The sequence below is a fragment of the Triticum urartu genome, chromosome 2 (assembly GCF_003073215.2).
Source record: "Triticum urartu cultivar G1812 chromosome 2, Tu2.1, whole genome shotgun sequence".
Lineage (NCBI taxonomy): Eukaryota > Viridiplantae > Streptophyta > Magnoliopsida > Poales > Poaceae > Triticum > Triticum urartu.
Window position 1 is genome coordinate 92,420,126 of NC_053023.1, and position 21,334 is coordinate 92,441,459.

Here is a 21,334-nt window from a genome sequence, read left to right on the forward strand (position 1 = left end):
AGATGCAAGCAAGGGTCACAATTGCATGGCAAAGGCATAGGAGTAAAAATAACATGCAAAGTGAACACGGGAAAATGAGCATAAGGTGACAAGTGGTAAATAGCCCATATCCGTGTGAGAGACAAGTAAAAGAGATGCGCGTAGTCCTTGCGCAAAAGGAATGGTGGGAATGAAAGTCCCGGGGATCCCAAGTCATCATTGCTCTCAAGAGCTCGTTTCGTCAACTCTTGGGATTGAGAGGTTGACGAGTATACGTGAGTACCTACACAAAACAAGGACAAAAGGAAAATTGTGTGTGCGTGGTAGATGTACACATCATCCATCATGATGCGCACGTGCTTGTGTTGGTTAGCACAAAATATCCAATGCTCAAATAAATGAGATGCGTGATATAGAAACATGTCATCCATCATGAGAGGTTTGTTATTATGTATAGCATAATGGAGACTCAAATTGTGTAATGCATCACAAGAAATATGTAGAGCATTGTTGTTCATGGAATGCATATGGTGCAAGCAATTATGGGAATCATGCAATGTATGGAATGCATCAAAATCTCCTAATACGCATGAGGAAACTATGGGGGTCTGCTCATGGGCATGAGTAGCAACATCGCATGGAGAATATTGACAACATCCAAAACAATGCATATTTGGAACAATGTGATCATGGCATGGTATAGTAGATGAATTGCGCAAATCATGTAAAGGAAGCATGGCAATATCATCACAAGAGAAGCAAAAGCCAATGTCCATCATCTCGTCATCTATGCCATAAGTGCAAATGGGATGTATTTGAATGGGGCATGCATAGTTACTATGTTGAGATTGGAATAATGCAATATGGGATATCTCACTCATAGCATATGACAAGGTTAATGGATTGTCAAACATGATGTGACCAATAGAATTTTCACATGATATCCTATGGAGCATAGCATCACAACTAGGCAAATCAACATGCTCATCATCATATTTATCATAAATAGGTGAGTCATGACATGAAGAAGTCGACTAGCATGAAGCATGGGAATAGGTGTGTCAACATCATGCAAACAATCATTCACAAAATAGTCCACTAGTGGGACAAGAGAAGTACCATCACCTATGTTACCTTTGGAGCGTCGCTCATGTGTTGTAGGTGAGGTGTTGAAAATCGTCTCGTTGTCATCTTCATCTTGATGGAACCATGTGGGGGGTGCATCATCATCCACCATGGCCATCATTATCTCCATTGGAGGTATGGACTCGTCGAGGGTAGGCATGTCGTCAAGTAGGAGACCTAGCACCAAAGAAGAAAACACACTAGGAGTAGAGGTTAAGTCGTTAGAAATCAAAGTGGCCTCACATGTCGTGTCAACTACCTCGCTCACTAAGTGTTGTGGCTCACTCACTCCCTCTCGGATGCTCTCACTCATATGGTTGGTGGAGTCACTCAAATGGTTCTCAACCTCACATAGGATGTGTGGCATGCTCTCAAGTGTGGGGCTAGTGGTGGTCACACTCATCCTCTCATAGGAAATGCTCTCAATGTCACGTGTGGTGGAGTCACTCATGTCACTCATGTGGTGGTGGCTCTCCTCACATGGCAATTGGGGCATCTCGTCACATGTCGTTGTCGGAGAGATGTTGGTGCAAATGTCTCCATGCTCAATCATGTCGTGGTCGTAGCCGTGGATGAAGGCCGAAGATGGCACATCATCACTCTCCTTTAAGACCAAAGAGAAGGTCTCATGAGCGGTCTCGTAGCTTGACTCGGAGTATGAGTCCAATATGGGCGCCGTCTTCATGTTGTTGAAGAGGTTCGTGCTCGTCGCTGTGGTCGAAGGGGATGGCCCTTGCTCGACCTTCTTGTCGCCGTCTTGTTGTTGGAGGTGAAGGAAATATGCCCTAGAGGCAATAATAAAGTTATTATTTATTTCCTTATATCATGATAAATGTTTATTATTCATGCTAGAATTGTATTAACCGGAAACATAATACATGTGTGAATACATAGACAAACAGAGTGTCACTAGTATGCCTCTACTTGACTAGCTCGTTAATCAAAGATGGTTATGTTTCCTAACCATGGACAAAGAGTTGTTATTTGATTAACGGGATCACATCATTAGTTGAATGATCTGATTGACATGACCCATTCCATTAGCTTAGCACCCGATCGTTTAGTATGTTGCTATTGCTTTCTTATGACTTATACATGTTCCTATGACTATGAGATTATGCAACTCCCGTTTGCTGGAGGAACACTTTGTGTGCTACCAAACATCACAACGTAACTGGGTGATTATAAAGGAGCTCTACAGGTGTCTCCAATGGTAGATGTTGGGTTGGCGTATTTCGAGAATAGGATTTGTCACTCCGATTGTCGGAGAGGTATCTTTGGGCCCTCTCGGTAATGCACATCACATAAGCCTTGCAAGCATTGCAACTAATGAGTTAGTTGCGGGATGATGTATTACGGAACGAGTAAAGAGACTTGCCGGTAATGAGATTGAACTAGGTATTGGATACCGACGATCGAATCTCGGGCAAGTAACATACCGATGACAAAGGGAACAACGTATGTTGTTATGCGGTCTGGCCGATAAAGATCTTCGTTGAATATGTAGGAGCCAATATGGGCATCCAGGTCCCGCTATTGGTTATTGACCGGAGATGTGTCTCAGTCATGTCTACATTATTCTTGAACCGTAGGGTCCGCACGCTTAACGTTACGATGACAGTTATTATGAGTTTATGCATTTTGATGTACCGAAGTTAGTTCGGAGTCCCGGATGTGATCACGGACATGACGAGGAGTCTCAAAATGGTTGAAACATAAAGATTGATATATTGGAAGCCTATATTTGGACATCGGAAGTGTTCCGGGTGAAATCGGGATTTTACCGGAGTACCGGGAGGTTACCGGAACCCCCCCGGAGCCATATGGGCCTTAATGGGCTTTAGTGGAAAGGAGAAAGGGGCAGTCCAAGGTGGCCGCGCGCCTCCCCCCTCCCCTAGTCCTATTAGGACTAGGAGAGGTGGCCGGCCCCCATCTCTCTCTTTCCCCCTCGGGGAATCCTAGTCCAACTAGGATTGGGGGGGAGTCCTACTCCCGGTAGGAGTAGGACTCCTCCTGCGCCCTCCTCCTGGCCGGCGGCTCCCTCCCCCTTGGCTCCTTTATATACGGAGGCAGGGGGTACCTCTATACACACAAGTTGATCCACGTGATCGTTCCTTAGCCGTGTGCGGTGCCCCCTGCCACCATATTCCACCTCGGTCATATCGTTGTAGTGCTTAGGCGAAGCCCTGCGTCGGTAGAACATCAAGATCGTCACCACGCCATCGTGCTGACGGAACTCCTCCCCGACGCTTTGCTGGATCGGAGCCCGGAGATCGTCATTGAGATGTACGTGTGCTAAGAACTCGGAGGTGCCGGAGTAACGGTGCTTGGATCGGTTGGATCGGGAAGACGTACGACTACTTACTCTACGTTGTGTTAATGCTTCCGCAGTCGGTCTGCGTGGGTACGTAGACAACACTCTCCCCTCTCGTTGCTGTGCATCACCATGATCTTGCGTGTGCGTAGGAAAAATTTTGAAATTATTACGAAACCCAACAGGAGGCCCAAATGATGTGGCACCTCGTAGCTCGTCTCCATGACCGAAGGGAATTTCCCATGCTCGGCCATCTTCCTTGGGGGGCTTCCGAAGATGGAAGTGTCGCCCTCGCTTGTAGGTGGTCGCCTTGGACTTGATGAAGTCAATGTAGGCGTACTCGTGGGAAGTAGGCGAAGATGCCGTACGTCCAAAGGCGAAGATGCCTTGATAGCACTTGGCGAAGATGCCGAAGTGGTTGTTGTAGCCGTAGCATGCTCTTGGTGGTGCTTGTCTCGCGGTCTTCTCTTGTGGTCATGAAGTTTGGACTTGGCGTGAAGTAGGGCTTGTTGGGACTTGTAGGTAGGCGCATCTCGAGCATCTTCATGTTGATGGTGGCGTTGTCGCACTTGAGCTCGTAGTAGATGTCGTTCGTCGTCGTCGTACACATGTTGCTTGGAGGTGACATGCCCTTCATGACGAGGTGGATCACGAGCGTGATGGTGGTCGCCATGGAGTTGTGGACGTGGACGACTGGCGCTTGTGCCGCTTGGGCGCTCCGAAGAGGATCGATGTGCTTGCCGCCGCCTTGAAGATGACGAAGGGGAAGTAGACTTGATCAAGGCTCTAATCTCCTCCATCCTTGCATCTTGCTCCTCTTTATGTGTGGAAAGCTTCTTGTCGATGTACTCCCTTTTCCTCGCTTCGGAGTGGCGAATGTCAATGGAGAGGTTCTCGATGCGCTCTCGCAATCTTGATTGCGTGCCTTGCATTTGTCGTTGTAGATCGAAAATTGACGCTTTGGTGATGTAGTTGTTCACACCGTTGTTGTTGTGGAAGACCGGAGATGAAATGCCTTGCCTATCCATCACAAGATTCGAGCCAATATGAGTGAAGAAAGAGAAGAACGAATACCAAATGTACCTTGACCGAAGTTGAAAGTGGATCAATGATCACTCCAATGTAGACAAGGAAATAGCACAATTGGTACCAATTCTTGTCGGTTTCTCACACCTACACAAGTAAGGCTTATGGTGGAGCTCGGTGAGGATAGTGGCACAAAAATTTGATGTAAAATGTTAGCAAGAGTCAATAATGTTGAAAGAGATTCACAAATTCGCAAGTGTAACAAGTAGACCAATAGCAATATGTGGCACACGGAAACACACACACGGATAGATAAATGGGGTCGTGCAACCAAGGATGAGCACAAAATGTGGAATCCACGGAAAACGCTCGTGTTGCACAACTCAAGAGAGACGCTAGCACGATTGCTCTATAGGCGGATACGACACTTGTGCACAACCTATAAGATGCAAAATGGATAAACTTTCTATCCCAAGTATGCTATGTATGTATGGTTCCCGGTGTTTGATCCAAGATGATCTTATATGACAATGTGGTATGATGCTATGGCACTTGCTTACAAGCTCTTTGTTCACTCTTTTTCTTTGCTTAAAAGCTTTATTCTCTTTTTTTGTATGGCCACTTTTGCACAATGCACAAACCAAGATAGCTATTGTGTACATGCGGGAACAAACTTGAGGCACACGAGATGATATGATGATACCAATATGATATGGTATGTATGCAATGTATGGTGTACATCACTAATGTGCACAAGTAACGTTGCCGGCAATACGCAAATGGCTAGTCTCGATAGGTAAGTGACGCAAAATGGGCTAGGGGTTATCAATGCAATGGCAAGGGAATATACAATGGAGGGATACCACGATACCAAGATGATATGGAGGTTACCGTCCGTGTCGATGATGAGTGGCGGTGATCTTGATGGAGATACCAAGATGATGGAGACTCGTCCCTAAGTAGCCGAAACACCTTAGGAAACGGAAAAACCACAACTAAAAATCTCAAGGACGAAAGTCAAATGGTGGTAGCGGGAAATGGTGGTGTTGCACTAGGCAACGCGGAAGTGGAGGTTATGGTGGTGGACTATATACGGTGTCGGAGTTGAAAGCACGGTCCCTAAGTAGCCGAAACACCTTAGGAGACACAACTCACAACACAACCAAAATTGGGTTAAGTTGGGGTGGCGGAAGTGTTGGGGAACGTAGTAATTTCAAAAAAATTCCTATGCACACGCAAGATCATGGTGATGCATAGCAACGAGATGGGAGAGTGTTGTCTACGTACCCTCGTAGACCGAAGCGGAAGCGTTGATGCAACGTAGAGGAAGTAGTCGTACGTCTTCCCGGTCTAACCGATCCAAGCACCGTTACTCCGGCACCTCCGAGTTCTTGGCACACGTTCAGCTCGACGATGCTCCCCGGGCTCCGATCCAGCAAAGCATCGGGGAGGAGTTCCGTCAGCACGACGGCGTGGTGACGATCTTGATGTTCAACTGTCGCAGGGCTTCGCCTAAGCACCGCTACAATATGACCGAGGTGGAATATGGTGGAGGGGGGCACCGCACACGGCTAAGGAACGATCGCGAAGATCAACTTGTGTGTCTATGGGGTGCCCCCTACCCCCGTATATAAAGGAGTGGAGGAGGGGAGGGCCAGCCCTCTCTATGGTGCGCCTAGGGGAGTCCTACTCCCACCGGGAGTAGGATTCCCCCTTTCCTAGTCCAACTAGGAGTCCTTCCAAGTATTAGGAGTAGGAGACAAGGAAAGGGAAGGGATAAGGGAAGGAAGGAGGGGGCGCAGCCCCTCCCCCTAGTCCAATTCGGACTAGGCCTTGGGAGGGCGCGCGGCCTGCCCTAGGCAGCCCCTCTCTCTTTCCCGTATGGCCCAATAAGGCCCAATACTTCTCCCGGCGAATTCCCGTAACTCTCCGGTACTCCGAAAAATACCCGAATCACTCGGAACCTTTCCGAAGTCCGAATATAGTCGTCCAATATATCGATCTTTACGTCTCGACCATTTCGAGACTCCTCGTCATGTCACCGATCTCATCCGGGACTCCGAACTCCTTCGGTACATCAAAACTCATAAACTCATAATATAACTGTCATCGAAACCTTAAGCGTGCGGACCCTACGGTTCGAGAACAATGTAGACATGACCGAGACACGTCTCCGGTCAATAACCAATAGCGGGACCTGGATGCCCATATTGGCTCCTACATATTCTACGAAGATCTTTATCGGACAGACCGCATAACAACATACGTTGTTCCCTTTGTCATCGGTATGTTACTTGCCTGAGATTCGATCGTCGGTATCCAATACCTAGTTCAATCTCGTTACCGGCAAGTATCTTTACTCGTTCCGTAATACATCATCCCGCAACTAACTCATTAGTTGCAATGCTTGCAAGGATTAAGTGATGTGCATTACCGAGAGGGCCCAGAGATACCTCTCCGACATTCGGAGTGACAAACCCTAATCTCGAAATACGCCAACCCAACATGTACCTTTGGAGACACCACCTGTAGAGCTCCTTTATAATCACCCAGTTACGTTGTGACGTTTGGTAGCACACAAAGTGTTCTTCCGGCAAACGGGAGTTGCATAATCTCATAGTCATAGGAACATGTATAAGTCATGAAGAAAGCAATAGCAACATACTAAACGATCGGGTGCTAAGCTAATGGAATGGGTCATGTCAATCAGATCATTCACCTAATGATGTGATCCCGTTAATCAAATAACAACTCTTTGTCATGGTTAGGAAACATAACCATCTTTGATTAACGAGCTAGTCAAGTAGAGGCATACTAGTGACACTCTGTTTGTCTATGTATTCACACATGTATTATGTTTCCGGTTAATACAATTCTAGCATGAATAATAAACATTTATCATATAAGGAAATAAATAAATAATAACTTTATTATTGCCTCTAGGGCATATTTCCTTCAGTCTCCCACTTGCACTAGAGTCAATAATCTAGATCACATCGCCATGTGATTTATTCACATCTTTATGTGATTGGTTCACATATCCATGTGACTAAGACCCAAAAGGTTTACTAGATTCAATAATCTAGTTCACATCGCTATGTGATTAAGACCCAAAAAGTGATCATGTTTTTCTTGTGAGAGAAGTTTAGTCAACGGGTCTGCCACATTCAGATCCGCATGTATTTTGCAAATTTCTATGTCAACAATGCTCTGCATGGAGCTACTCTAGCTAATTGCTCCCACTTTCAATATGTATCCAGATTGAGACTTAGAGTCATCTGGATAAGTGTCAAAACTTGCATCGACGTAACCCTTTACGACGAACCTTTTGTCACCTCCGTAATCGAGAAACATATCCTTATTCCAGTAAGGATAATTTTGACCGCTGTCCATTGATCTACTCCTAGATCACTATTGTACTCCCTCTCTTAACACAGTGTATGGTAGACAATAGATCTGGTACACAGCATGGCATACTTTATAGAACCTATGACTGAGGCATAGGGAATGACTTTCATTCTCTTTCTATCTTCTGCCATGGTCGGGCTTTGAGTCTTACTCAACTTCACACCTTGTAACACAGGCAAGAAACTTTTTCTTTGACTGTTCCATTTTGAACTACTTCAAAATCTTGTCAAGGTATGTACTCATTGAAAAAACTTATCAAGTGTCTTGATCTATCTCTATAGATCTTGATACTCAATATGTAAGCAGCTTCACCGAGGTCTTTCTTTGAAAAACTCCTTTCAAACACTCCTTTATGCTTTGCAGAATAATTCTACATTATTTCTGATCAACAATATGTCATTCACATATACTTATCAGAAATGTTGTAGTGCTCCCACTCACTTTCTTGTAAATACAGACTTCACCGCAAGTCTGTATAAAACTATATGCTTTGATCAACTTATCAAAGCGTATATTCCAACTCCGAAATGCTTGCACCAGTCCATAAATGGATCGCTGGAGCTTGCATATTTTGTTAGCACCTTTAGGATTGACAAAACCATCTTGTTGCATCACATACAACTCTTCTTTAATAAATCCATTAAGGAATGCAGTTTTGTTTATCCATTTGCCAGATTTCATAAAATGCGGCAATTGCTAACATGATTCGGACAGACTTAAGCATAGATACGAGTGAGAAACTCTCATTGTAGTCAACACCTTGAACTTGTCGAAAACCTTTTGCGACAATTCTAGCTTTGTAGATAGTAACACTACTATCCGTGTCCGTCTTCCTCTTGAAGATCCATTTATTATCAATGGCTTGTCGATCCTCGGGCAAGTCCACCAAAGTCCACACTTTGTTCTCATACATGGATCCTATCTCAGATTTCATGGCCTCAAGTCATTTATCGGAATCTGGGCTCATCATCGCTTCCTCATAGTTCATAGGTTCGTCATGGTCAAGTAACATGACCTCCAGAATAGGATTACCGTACCACTCTGGTGCGGATCTCACTCTGGTTTACCTACGAGATTCGGTAGTAACTTGATCTGAAGTTACATGATCATCATCATTAGCTTCCTCACTAATTGGTGTGGTAGTCACAGGAACAGATTTCTGTGATGAACTATTTTCCAATAAGGGAGAAGGTACAATTACCTTGTCAAGTTTTCTACTTTCCTCCCACTCACTTCTTTCGAAAGAAACTCCTTCTCTAGAAAGGATCCATTCTTAGCAACGAATGGCTTGCCTTCGGATCTGTGATAGAAGGTGTACCCAACTGTCTCCTTTGGGTATCCTATGAAGACATATTTCTCCGATTTGAGTTTGAGCTTATCGAGATGAAACTTTTTCACATAAGCATCGCAACTCCAAACTTTAAAAAACGACAGCTTAGGTTTCTTGCCAAACCATAGTTCACACGGTGTCGTCTCAACGGATTTAGATGGTGCCCTATTTAATGTGAATGCAGCTGTCTCTAATGCATAACCCCAAAACGATAGTGGTAGATCAGTAAGAGACATCATAGATCGCACTATATCTAATAAAGTACGGTTATGACGTTCGGACACACCATTACACTATGGTGTTCCAGGTGGCGTGAGTAGTGAAACTATTTCACATTGTTTTAATTGAAGGCCAAACTCGCAACTCAAATATTTTACCTCTGCGATCATATCGTAGAAACTTTTATTTTCTTGTCACGATGATTTTCCACTTCACTCTGAAATTCTTTGAACTGTTCAAATGTTTCAGACTTATGTTTCATCAAGTAGATATCCCCATATCTGCTCAAATCATCTGTGAAGGTCAGAAAATAATGATACCTACTGCAAGCCTTAATATTCATCGGACCACATACATCAGTATGTATGATTTCCAACAAATCTGTTGCTTGCTTCATTGTTCCGGAGAACGGCGTTTTAGTCATCTTGCCCATAAGGCATGGTTCGCAAGCATCAAGTGATTCATAATCAAGTGATTCCAAAAGCCCATCAGCATGGAGTTTCTTCATGCGCTTTACACCAATATGACTTAAACGGCAGTGCCACAAATAAGTTGCACTATCATTATTAACTTTGCATCTTTTGGTTTCAATATTATGAATATGTGTATCACTACGCTCGAGATCCAACGAACTTGTTTCATTGGGTGTATGACCATCGAAGGTTTTATTCATGTAAACAGAACAACAATTATTCTCTGACTTTAATGAATAATCGTATTGCAATAAACATGATCAAATCATATTCATGCTCAACGCAAAAACCAAATAATACTTATTTAGGTTCAACACTAATCCCGAAAGTATAGGGGAGTGTGCGATGATGATCATATCAATCTTGAAACTACTTCCAACACACATCATCACTTCACCCTTAACTAGTCTCTGTTTATTCTGCAACTCCTGTTTCGAGTTACTACTCTTAGCAACTGATCCAGTATCAAATACTGAGGGTTTGCTATAAACACTAGTAAAGTACACATCAATAACATGTATATCAAATATACTTTTGTTCACTTTGCCATCCTTCTTATCCGCCAAATACTTGGGGCAGTTCTGCTTCCCGTGACCAGTCCCTTTGCAGTAGAAGCACATAGTCTCAGGCTTAGGACCAGACTTGGGCTTCTTCACTTGAGCAGCAACTTGCTTGCTGTTCTTCTTGAAGTTTCCCCTTCTTCCCTTTGCCCTTTTCTTGAAACTAGTGGTCTTGTTAACCATCAACACTTGATGTTTTTCTTGATTTCTACCTTCGTCGATTTCAGCATCACGAAGAGCTTGGGAATTGTTTCCGTTATCCCTTGCATATTATAGTTCATCACGAAGTTCTACTAACTTGGTGATGGTGACTAGAGAATTCTGTCAATCACTATTTTATCTGGAAGATTAACTCCCACTTGATTCAAGTGATTGTAGTACCCAGACAATCTGAGCACATGCTCACTGCTTGAGCTATTCTCCTCCATCTTTTAGCTATAGAACTTGTTGGAGACTTCATATTTCTCAACTCGGGTATTTGCTTGAAATATTAACTTCAACTCCTGGAACATCTCATATGGTCCATGACGTTCAAAACGTCTTTGAAGTCCCGATTCTAAGCCGTTAAGCATGGTGCACTAAACTATCAAGTAGTCATCATATTGAGCTAGCCAAACGTTCATAATGTCTGCTTCTGCTCCTGCAATAGGTCTGTCACCTAGCGGTGCATCAAGGACATAATTCTTCTGTGCAGCAATGAGGATAAATCTCAGATCACGGATCCAATCCGCATCATTGCTACTAACATCTTTCAACACAATTTTTCTCTAGGAACATATCAAAATAAACATATGAAAGCAACAACGCGAGCTATTGATCTACAACATAGATATGCTAATACTACCAGGACTAAGTTCATGATAAATTAAAGTTCAATTAATCATATTACTTAAGAACTCCCACTTAGATAGACATCCCTCTAATCCTCTAAGTGATCACGTGATCCAAATCAACTAAACCATAACCGATCATCACATGAAATGGAGTAGCTTTCAATGGTGAACATCACTATGTTGATCATATCTACTATATGATTCATGCTCGACCTTTTGGTCTCAGTGTTCCGAGGCCATATCTGCATATGCTAGGCTCGTCAAGTTTAACCTGAGTATTCTGCGTGTGCAAAACTGGCTTGCACCCGTTGTAGATGGATGTAGAGCTTATCACACCCGATCATCACGTGGTGTCTGGGCACGACGAACTTTGGCAACGGTGCATACTCAGGGAGAACACTTTTATCTTGAAATTTAGTGAGGAATCATCTTATAATGCTACCGTCAATCAAAGCAAGATAAGATGCATAAAAGATAAACATCACATGCAATCAAAATATGTGACATGATATGGCTATCATCATCTTGTGCCTTTGATCTCCATCTCCAAAGCATCGTCATGATTTCCATCGTCACCGGCATGACACCATGATCTCCATCATCTTGATCTATATCAATATGTCGTCACATGGTCGTCTCGCCAACTATTGCTCTTGCAACTATTGCTAGCGCATAGCGATAAAGTAAAGCAATTATTTGGCGCTTGCATCTTATGCAATAAAGAGACAACCATAAGGCTTTTGCCAGTTGCCGATAACTTCAACAAAACATGATCATCTCATACAACAACTTATATCTCATCACATTTTGACCATATCACATCACAACATGCCCTGCAAAAACAAGTTAGACGTCCTCTACTTTGTTGTTGCAAGTTTTACGTGGCTGCTATGGGCTTAAGCAAGAACCAATCTTACCTACGCATCAAAACCACAACGATAGTTTGTCAAGTTGGTGTTGTTTTAACCTTCGCAAGGACCGGGCGTAGCCACACTCGGTTCAACTAAAGTTGGAGAAACTGACACCCGCCAGCCACCTGTGTGCAAAGCACGGCGGTAGAACCAGTCTCGCGTAAGCGTACGCGTAATGTCGGTCCGGGCCGCTTCATCCTACAATACCGCCGAACCAAAGTATGACATGCTGGTAAGCAGTATGACTTATATCGCCCACAACTCACTTGTGTTCTACTCGTGCATATAACATCAAACCATAAAAACCTAGGCTCGGATGCCACTGTTGGGGAACGTAGTAATTTCAAAAAAATTCCTACGCACACGCAAGAACATGATGATGCATAGCAACGAGATGGGAGAGTGTTGTCTACGTACCCTCGTAGACCGAAGCGGAAGCGTTGATGCAACGTAGAGGAAGTAGTCGTACGTCTTCCTGGTCTAACCGATCCAAGCACCGTTACTCCAGCACCTTCGAGTTCTTGGCACACGTTCAGCTCGATGACGCTCCCCGGACTCCGATCCAGCAAAGCATCGGGGAGGAGTTCCGTCAGCACGACGGCGTGGTGACGATCTTGATGTTTAACTGTCGCAGGGCTTCGCCTAAGCACCGCTACAATATGACCGAGGTGGAATATGGTGGAGGGGGGCACCGCACACGGCTAAGGAACGATCGCGAAGATCAACTTGTGTGTCTATGGGGTGCCCCCTACCCCCGTATATAAAGGAGTGGAGGAGGGGAGGGCCGGCCCTCTCTATGGCGCGCCCTAGGGGAGTCCTACTCCCACCGGGAGTAGGATTCCCCCTTTCCTAGTCCAACTAAGAGTCCTTCCAAGTATTAGGAGTAGGAGACAAGGAAAGGGAAGGGAGAAGGGAAGGAAGGAGGAGGCGCAGCCCCTCCCCCTAGTCCAATTCGGACTAGACCTTGGGGGGGCGCACGGCCTGCCCTAGGCAGCCCCTCTCTCTTTCCCGTATGGCCCAATAAGGCCCAATACTTCTCCCGGCGAATTCCCGTAACTCTCCGGTACTCCGAAAAATACCCGAATCACTCGGAACCTTTCTGAAGTCCGAATATAGTCGTCCAATATATCGATCTTTACGTCTCGACCATTTCGAGATTCCTTGTCATGTCCCCGATCTCATCCGGGACTCCGAACTCCTTCGGTACATCAAAACTCATAAACTCATAATATAACTGTCATCGAAACCTTAAGCGTGCGGACCCTACGGTTCGAGAACAATGTAGACATGACCGAGACACGTCTCCGGTCAATAACCAATAGCAGGACCTGGATGCCCATATTGGCTCCTACATATTCTACGAAGATCTTTATCGGACAGACCGCATAACAACATACGTTGTTCCCTTTGTCATCAGTATGTTACTTGCCTGAGATTCGATCGTCGGTATCCAATACCTAGTTCAATCTCGTTACCGGCAAGTCTCTTTACTCGTTCCGTAATACATCATCCCGCAACTAACTTATTAGTTGCAATGCTTGCAAGGCTTAAGTGATGTGCATTACCGAGAGGGCCCAGAGATACCTCTCCAACATTCGGAGTGACAAATCCTAATCTCGAAATACGCCAACCCAACATGTACCTTTGGAGACACCTGTAGAGCTCCTTTATAATCACCCAGTTACGTTGTGATGTTTGGTAGCACACAAAGTGTTCCTTCGGCAATCGGGAGTTGCATAATCTCATAGTCATAGGAACATGTATAAGTCATGAAGAAAGCAATAGCAACATACTAAATGATCGGGTGCTAAGCTAATGGAATGGGTCATGTCAATCAGATCATTCAACTAATGATGTGATCCCGTTAATCAAATAACAACTCTTTGTCCATGGTTAGGAAACATAACCATCTTTGATTAACGAGCTAGTCAAGTAGAGGCTGTGACGCCCGGATAATTAAGCTATAGTGATGCCCGCTAATGATGCCACGTCACCTCGGTTACTGTGGATAAACTCACGTTAGTTCGAAACCTAGTCTGAATTTCAAATGTAAAATAAAGGCAAACAATAAAAGTTTTCAAATATTAAAACTAAATGTTCGGGTGGATACAAATAAATCATCGATAATTATGATGGAGAAACCACATTTTTATAAAAGGTTTAAATGCACTTAAGTAGCTAAAACAGTAGGTAAAACAATTAAACAAATGCGTTTTGGATTTTATAAAATACTATACTATTTTGTTCAGGGATAAAACCTTTTGTGGTAGTAGTTATAATTGTAACTCTATTTTAGGTAGGGTTTCACTTTTTGTAAAACTATAAAATATAAAACAGTAAAAGAAAGATAAATAAAAAGTGAAGAAACAAACTAAATAAAAAAAGAAATGAAATGAAAAAAAAAGAAAGAAAGAAAAAGAGAGAGAACCCCAGGCCCAACTGGGCCATGTCCCAGCCAGGGCGGCCCAGCTCCCCTTGGCCCAACCGGCCTCCCTTATCCACCCATAGCAGGAAACCCTAACCCCCGAGTCTCCCCACTTCCCCCACGACCTCCCCCCTTCTGGATCGCGCCCCCGCGCGCCTCGACCCAGTCGGCTCGCCTTTGCGCCCCATCCCTGAACTCCCCGTCGCCGGAGCCCTTCCCCAGCCGGCTCCTCGCCATCCACGCCGCGTTCGTCGCTGCTCCCCGTGGCCCCGGCGAGCACGGTCGTGCCCGTGGACTGCGCCTTTGCCCCGCACCTTCTTCGCGCGCTCGGGCCGCGCCTGCAGCACCACCGGTCGTTGCCATCATCGACATGCCCCGCCGAAGCTCGCCACCACCCCTCGTGTCGCGGCGTCCTCCTCGTCACCCCGTGCTGAGGCCGTCGACCCCGCGCCACAACCCCTCAAGCCCTCTGCTCTGCCTCGCGCCAGCCAGCCCGTCCGGCCACTGGACCTCGACGGCAGGGTTCCTCCGGCCTTCCCAAGCTCTCTTCTGCAACGATGTGAGCATCCGGCTCCCCCTGGCCTCTTCCCTCTCTTCCACGTCCCCCGTAGACGCCTGGCCGACGAGGCCGTGCCTCTGCCGCTGCTCGCCGCCGACATGGTGGTCGATTTCGACCCTCCTCGCGCCTACGGTTTGTCCCAGTGAGTGCGCGGCGAGGCCCTCGACCGGTCTGTGCCAACCGCCGCTCCAACGGTCGCCGGAGGCGAGTGCACGATCGTTGCCATTGCGCTCCACCTCGTCGTCGTTTCCCTGCTGATGTGGAACATCATTAACCCCAAATCACCCCCTGGTGCCACTGACCTATGGGCCCACTAGCTAATTAGATTAGTTCATAGCTAAATAAGTCTGTTAAATAACGGTTCAATTAAAATATGACACCGACAGTGGGGTCCCACCTAGCTAATTAATTTAGCTAACTAATTTAGATGGTCCCCCACCGGTCAGACTTGACTAGTCAGCGTTGACCTAGTCAACTGCTGACTGGACCCTCTGGCCCACATGTCAGCCTCTGCTGATAGGCTGGTTGACCAAGTCAACTGGGCCCACTGTCAGCCTTTGTACTGAATAGCTGGGTACAATTCTGGGCACCCCTAGCATTTTATTCTTTTAATTTCGAATTAAATTAAATCCAGAGATTAAAAAAACATTTAAAACTTTGAAAATTAATATAAAATAATCCGTAACTTGGATGAAAATACTTTCTACATGAAAGTTGCTCAGAACGTTGAGACGAATCCAGATACGCAGCCCGTTCGTCCGCCACGCATCCCTAGCATAGCGAACACGCAACTTTCCCCCTCCGGTTCATCTGTCCGAAAACGCAAAACACCGGGGATATTTTCCCGGATGTTTCCCCCCCTTCACCGGTATCACCTCGTACCGCGTCAGGTCACCCATAGCACAGCGTAATGCCGCATTTTGCTTTTTGTTACATTGATTGCTCTGTTATTTATTGTGTTCCCCCTCCGTTACTTCTTTCCGGTAGACCCCGAGACTGCCGGAGACCCCCAGTACGACTACGGAGTTGACGACCCCTCTCTCTTGCCAGAGCAACCAGGCAAGCCCCCCCCTTGATCACCAGATATCGCCTACTCTTCTCTATACTACTTGCATTAGAGTAGTGTAGCATGTTACTGCTTTCCGTTAATCCTATTCTGATGCATAGCCTATCATTGTTGTTACAACTGTTGATACCTTAACTACAATCCTAAATGCTTAGTTTAGGATGCTAGTGTTCCATCAGTGGCCCTACACTCTTGTCCGTCTGCCATGCTATACTACTGGGCCGTGATCACTTCGGGAGGTGATCATGGGCATATACTATATACTTTACACTGTTACATTACCGGTGATACTGTTTGGAGATGGGGGGGCTGAAGGGGCAGGTGGCTCCATCCCGGTAGAGGTGGGCCTGGGTTCCCGACGGCCCCCGACTGTTACTTTGTGGCAGAGCGACAGGGCAGGTTGAGACCACCTAGGAGAGAGGTGGGCCTGGCCCTGGTCGGTGTTCGCGGATACTTAACACGTTTAACGAGATCTTGGTATTTGATCTGAGTCTGGCTATTGGCCTATACGCACTAACCATCTACGCGGGGACAGTTATGGGCACTCGACGCCGTGGTATCAGCCGAAGCCTTCGTGACGTCAGCGACTGAGTGGCGCGCGCCGGATTGGACCGTAAGCCTGCTCTTGTATTAAGGGGGCTAGTTCTGCTTCCGACCGTGTACGCAACGTGCAGGTGTGCAATGGGCGATGGGCCCAAACCCCTGCGCCATAGGATTTAGACCGGCGTGCTGACCTCTCTGTTGTGCCTAGGTAGGGCTGCGACGTGTTGATCTTCCGAGGCCGGGCATGACCCAGGAAAGTGTGTCCGTCCAAATGGGATCGAGCGTGTTGGGATATGTGGTGCACCCCTGCAGGGAAGTTAATCTATTCGAATAGCCATGATCTTCGGTAACAGGACGACTTGGAGTTGTACCTTGACCTTATGACAACTAGAACCGGATACTTAATAAAACACACCCTTCCAAGTGCCAGATACAACCGGTGATCGCTCTCTCACAGGGCGACGAGGGGAGGATTATCGGTTAGGATTATGCTATACGATGCTACTCGGAGGTCTTCAGTCTACTCTCTTCTACATGCTGCAAGACGAGGCTGCCAGAAGCGTAGTCTTCGAAAGGACTAGCTATCCCCCCTTATCCCGGCTTTCTGCAGTTCAGTCCACATATAATAGCCTTATTCCAGTTGATACCAATGCATACATATGCAGTGTAGCTCCTTGCTTGCGAGTACTTTGGATGAGTACTCACGGTTGCTTTCTCCCTCTTTTCCCCCTATCCCTTCTACCTGGTTGTCGCAACCAGATGTTGGAGCCCAGGAGCCAGACGCCACCTTCGACGACGACTCCTACTACACCGGAGGTGCCTACTACTACGTGCTGCCCGCTGACGACGACCAGGAGTAGTTTAGGAGGATCCCAGGCAGGAGGCCTGCGCCTCTTTCGATCTGTTTCCCCGTTTGTGCTAGCCTCCTTAAGGCAAACTTGTTTAACTTATGTCTGTACTCAGATATTGTTGCTTCCGCTGACTCTTGTGCCTTCGAGCATTTGTATTCGAGCCTTCGAGGCCCCTGACTTGTAATATAAAGCTTGTATTATTTTAATTTGTGTCTAGAGTTGTGTTGCGATATCTTCCCGTGAGTTCTTGATCTTGGTCGTACACATTTGCGTGCATGATTAGTGTACGGTCAAATCAGGGGCGTCACAGAGGCATACTAGTGACACTCTGTTTGTCTATGTATTCACACATGTATTATGTTTCCGGTTAATACAATTCTAGCATGAATAATAAACATTTATCATGATATAAGGAAATAAATAATAACTTTATTATTGCCTCTAGGGCATATTTCCTTCAGTCTCCCACTTGCACTAGAGTCAATAATCTAGATCACATCGCCATGTGATTTAACATCAATAGTTCACATCTTTATGTGATTGGTTCACATCTCCATGTGACTAACACCCAAAAGGTTTACTAGATTGAATAATCTAGTTCACAGGAAGTGTATAGTGGTCAAGCCTACGCGGAAGTGGTGGTGGTGGTTGAAGAAGAAGCAACCGTCCCTAAGTAGTCTAGACACCTTAGGAGACTCAAATCACTCCTTAAGCAACCACTAATGCGATGGGGAACAAAATTGGTTAGGTTGCGAAAGTCGGTGGTGGTGTAGCGGATGATGTGGTGGAAGGCCTAGGCAAACTTGCCAACTTTCAGAAAATTTGATGGAGTCAAAAGATGTTGGTGGTATTTTTGTGGGAAGGAGGATGTCAAGAGCTTCAAAACGAGCTAAAGAACGTCAAAATCAGAGTTCGGATGAATTAGTTATGGCCGAAACAAAAATCAGCCGAAGTCAGTTTTTACAGGTAGCGGACGTCCGGAAATGGACGGATGTCCGGTCGCCGGACGTCCGGTCGGGTTGGAAATCCGGTGATTCTGCTCGGGTTAGGGGTTTCGGTCGTCCGGTGGTTCCTGCGGCTCCGGACGTCCGGTAAAGTGACGGTCGTCCGGTGGTCGGGGTCAACGCGAGATTTCAGATCCGGGACGCGATTTTGGGCGGAATTTGGGGATTTTGGGGTCAAAATTGATGAGATTTCGTGGATGGAAAGTGGGGATAATTGGGGAAATGCTAGATCCACTCGAAACCAAGCAAATCCATGGATCAAAATCAACAAAACTTCATCATACCAACAAATCACAAAAAAAATTGGGGCTATTTTTGGTGGGGATTTTTGAATTTAGGACGAAATCAAGCAAAAGAAGGCTACAAAATGGTGAGGGAGGCTCCGAAATCGTGATCAACGTGGCTCATAATACCAAGATGATGTAGGGTGGAACCCTAGATGGCCGATCTTTCACGAAAGGAGCGGATCCCTACGAGGAACACGAAGAACACGGGGGGGGGGGGTGGACGAGGGGAAATACAAGAGAAACACTCAACCAGCAAGAAATAGATCACACATGTGCTAGATCCTCGAAACACAAAGAGATACACGATGATCCAAGGTTAACAACGGACGATACACGGTAACCGGTTCTTCTCCGTGAGGAGGTCTTGATGGGGCCACCCAAGAGGGGGTCTTGAATCCAAGGGGATCTTTTCCGTAGAGGGGCCGCGGTCTCTCTCGTGGAGTAGATCCGTAATGGATGAGCGTAGCTCTATCTCTCAAATGAGCTATCACAACGCTAAACCTAACTAGGAGGAGGTGGAGGAGTATATATAGTCTAGGCGAATGAAAGGGTAAGTGGCTTCGGCCCAACACACGGGCGGGCGCACAGGCGTCGGACGTCCGACAGGTACCGGACGTCCGGTGGCTCGCGAGGGTCCGGTCGTCCGGCGTTTTGGCTCTGGAAAGGTTGTGTCGGACGTCCGGTCGGCGTCGGTCGTCCGGGCGCTGGAGAGTGTCGGACGTCCGGTGTCTGGCGGTCGTCCGGGCGCTGGGAGTCGTCGGACGTCCGGTGGCTCTGGTCGTCCGTAGATTCGGCTCGGGTCCTTAGGGGACGGACGTCCGGGCTGGGCCGGTCGTCCGGTGGCTGTAGCTTCGCGCAGCTTCTTCTCTCGGTCCTTGTACTTGGCGTCCTCGCTAGCTGTTCCGTTGGATGTGGTGACTTCGTGGCTTTCCTCCAAGTACATGATCATGCATAGAACACACGTTGGAGGTAGCAGCCATATCTCACATGTAGAAAGTGATGGTTCGGAGAGGAGCGAGTTCACCTTGTGTCCAATGACGTATGTTCGAGGTCTCGTCATATGTCCACTTGGGGTTTGGAGAGTAGTCGGAGTGTACATGAGGATGAACGTGGGATGCTCCGCATCAAGTATCGAGAGCACAAGTGGCTGAAAATTTTAGATATTTTTGTCATGTTTACTCATCGTTAAAATAAACTTAACATGGATAAAAAGTTGTGAATATAAAAAGGCGGAAGTACAAATGCGCAAAGAAAGTGCAGTTGCACAAATATGGGAAATTATAAAAAATGCAAAAAATAAAAAATAAATAACAAATGCAATGAAAACAAATAGAAATATGAAAATACAGTACCAACTAGAAGGAAGTAAACTCCATCCAAGCAAGAATCGATGAAACTCTCTATAGGTAGAAACTTTTGTGGATGCAACGCTCAAGAATGGGTTGACTTGGGGAAGGAGATAAAAATACCAGCCTCATAGGAAGGCTTTGGGCCATGCAAAAAGGAACAAAACTCTGAGGCTTGGAAAGATCGGTGGCTCCCTCACATAAAACATTGGGGAAATGAAAAACACCAATATGTCCTTTACAGGGAAGCTCTTTGAGAAAGATAATTAGGTGGGCCTAGGGGAGGTGCTACAACTTATCCATTCAACCAGTACCAAGAATATGAACGAGGTTCTGTTGAAAAAAAATACACCGATGAGGAAATCGAAAATGCTCTTTTTTCAAATCGACCCTTTAAAACCTCCGGGGTCTAATTGTTTTCCAGTTCAATTCCTTCAGAGACATTAGGGGTGATCAAAGCAGTTAAGCAACGTTTCTAGTGATGGCTGCATTCCTGATGATATAAATGATACTATTGTTTCTTTTTCTGAAACGGAGGCAAAAACTTTGCCTCATGTATTCGTTAAAGAGAGAATAGAATTTTTTTTACAACACACACCCTTTACGCGACATGGCAATTACTCTCGCAAAATAAAAGATCCTAACTTCTTTGTCCCGGTGGTGACCCAAAGGCTTTGCCTCGACCACAATGAAGTTGAGCAGAATTGGCGGAGGAGCGCTCTTATGCCGAAATACTCTTGCGTTTCTCTCGTTCCTGATTACCCATGACACGAGCATGAGTGTATGCGCGTGTATATGAGCGCTTGCGTCTGTACTGTGTTAAAAAAAGATATTGAAGAAATGAAAAACACCAATATGTCCTTTATAGGGAAGCTCTTCAAGAAAGATAATTAGATGGACCCAGGGGAGATGCTACAACTTATCCATCCAACCAGTACCAAGAATATGAACGAGGTTTTGTTGAAAAAAAATAGCAATGAGGAAATCAGAAATGCTCTTTTTTAAATCGACCCTTTAAAACCTCCGCGATCTAATGGTTTTCCAGTTCAATTCCTTCAGAGACATTAGGGAATCA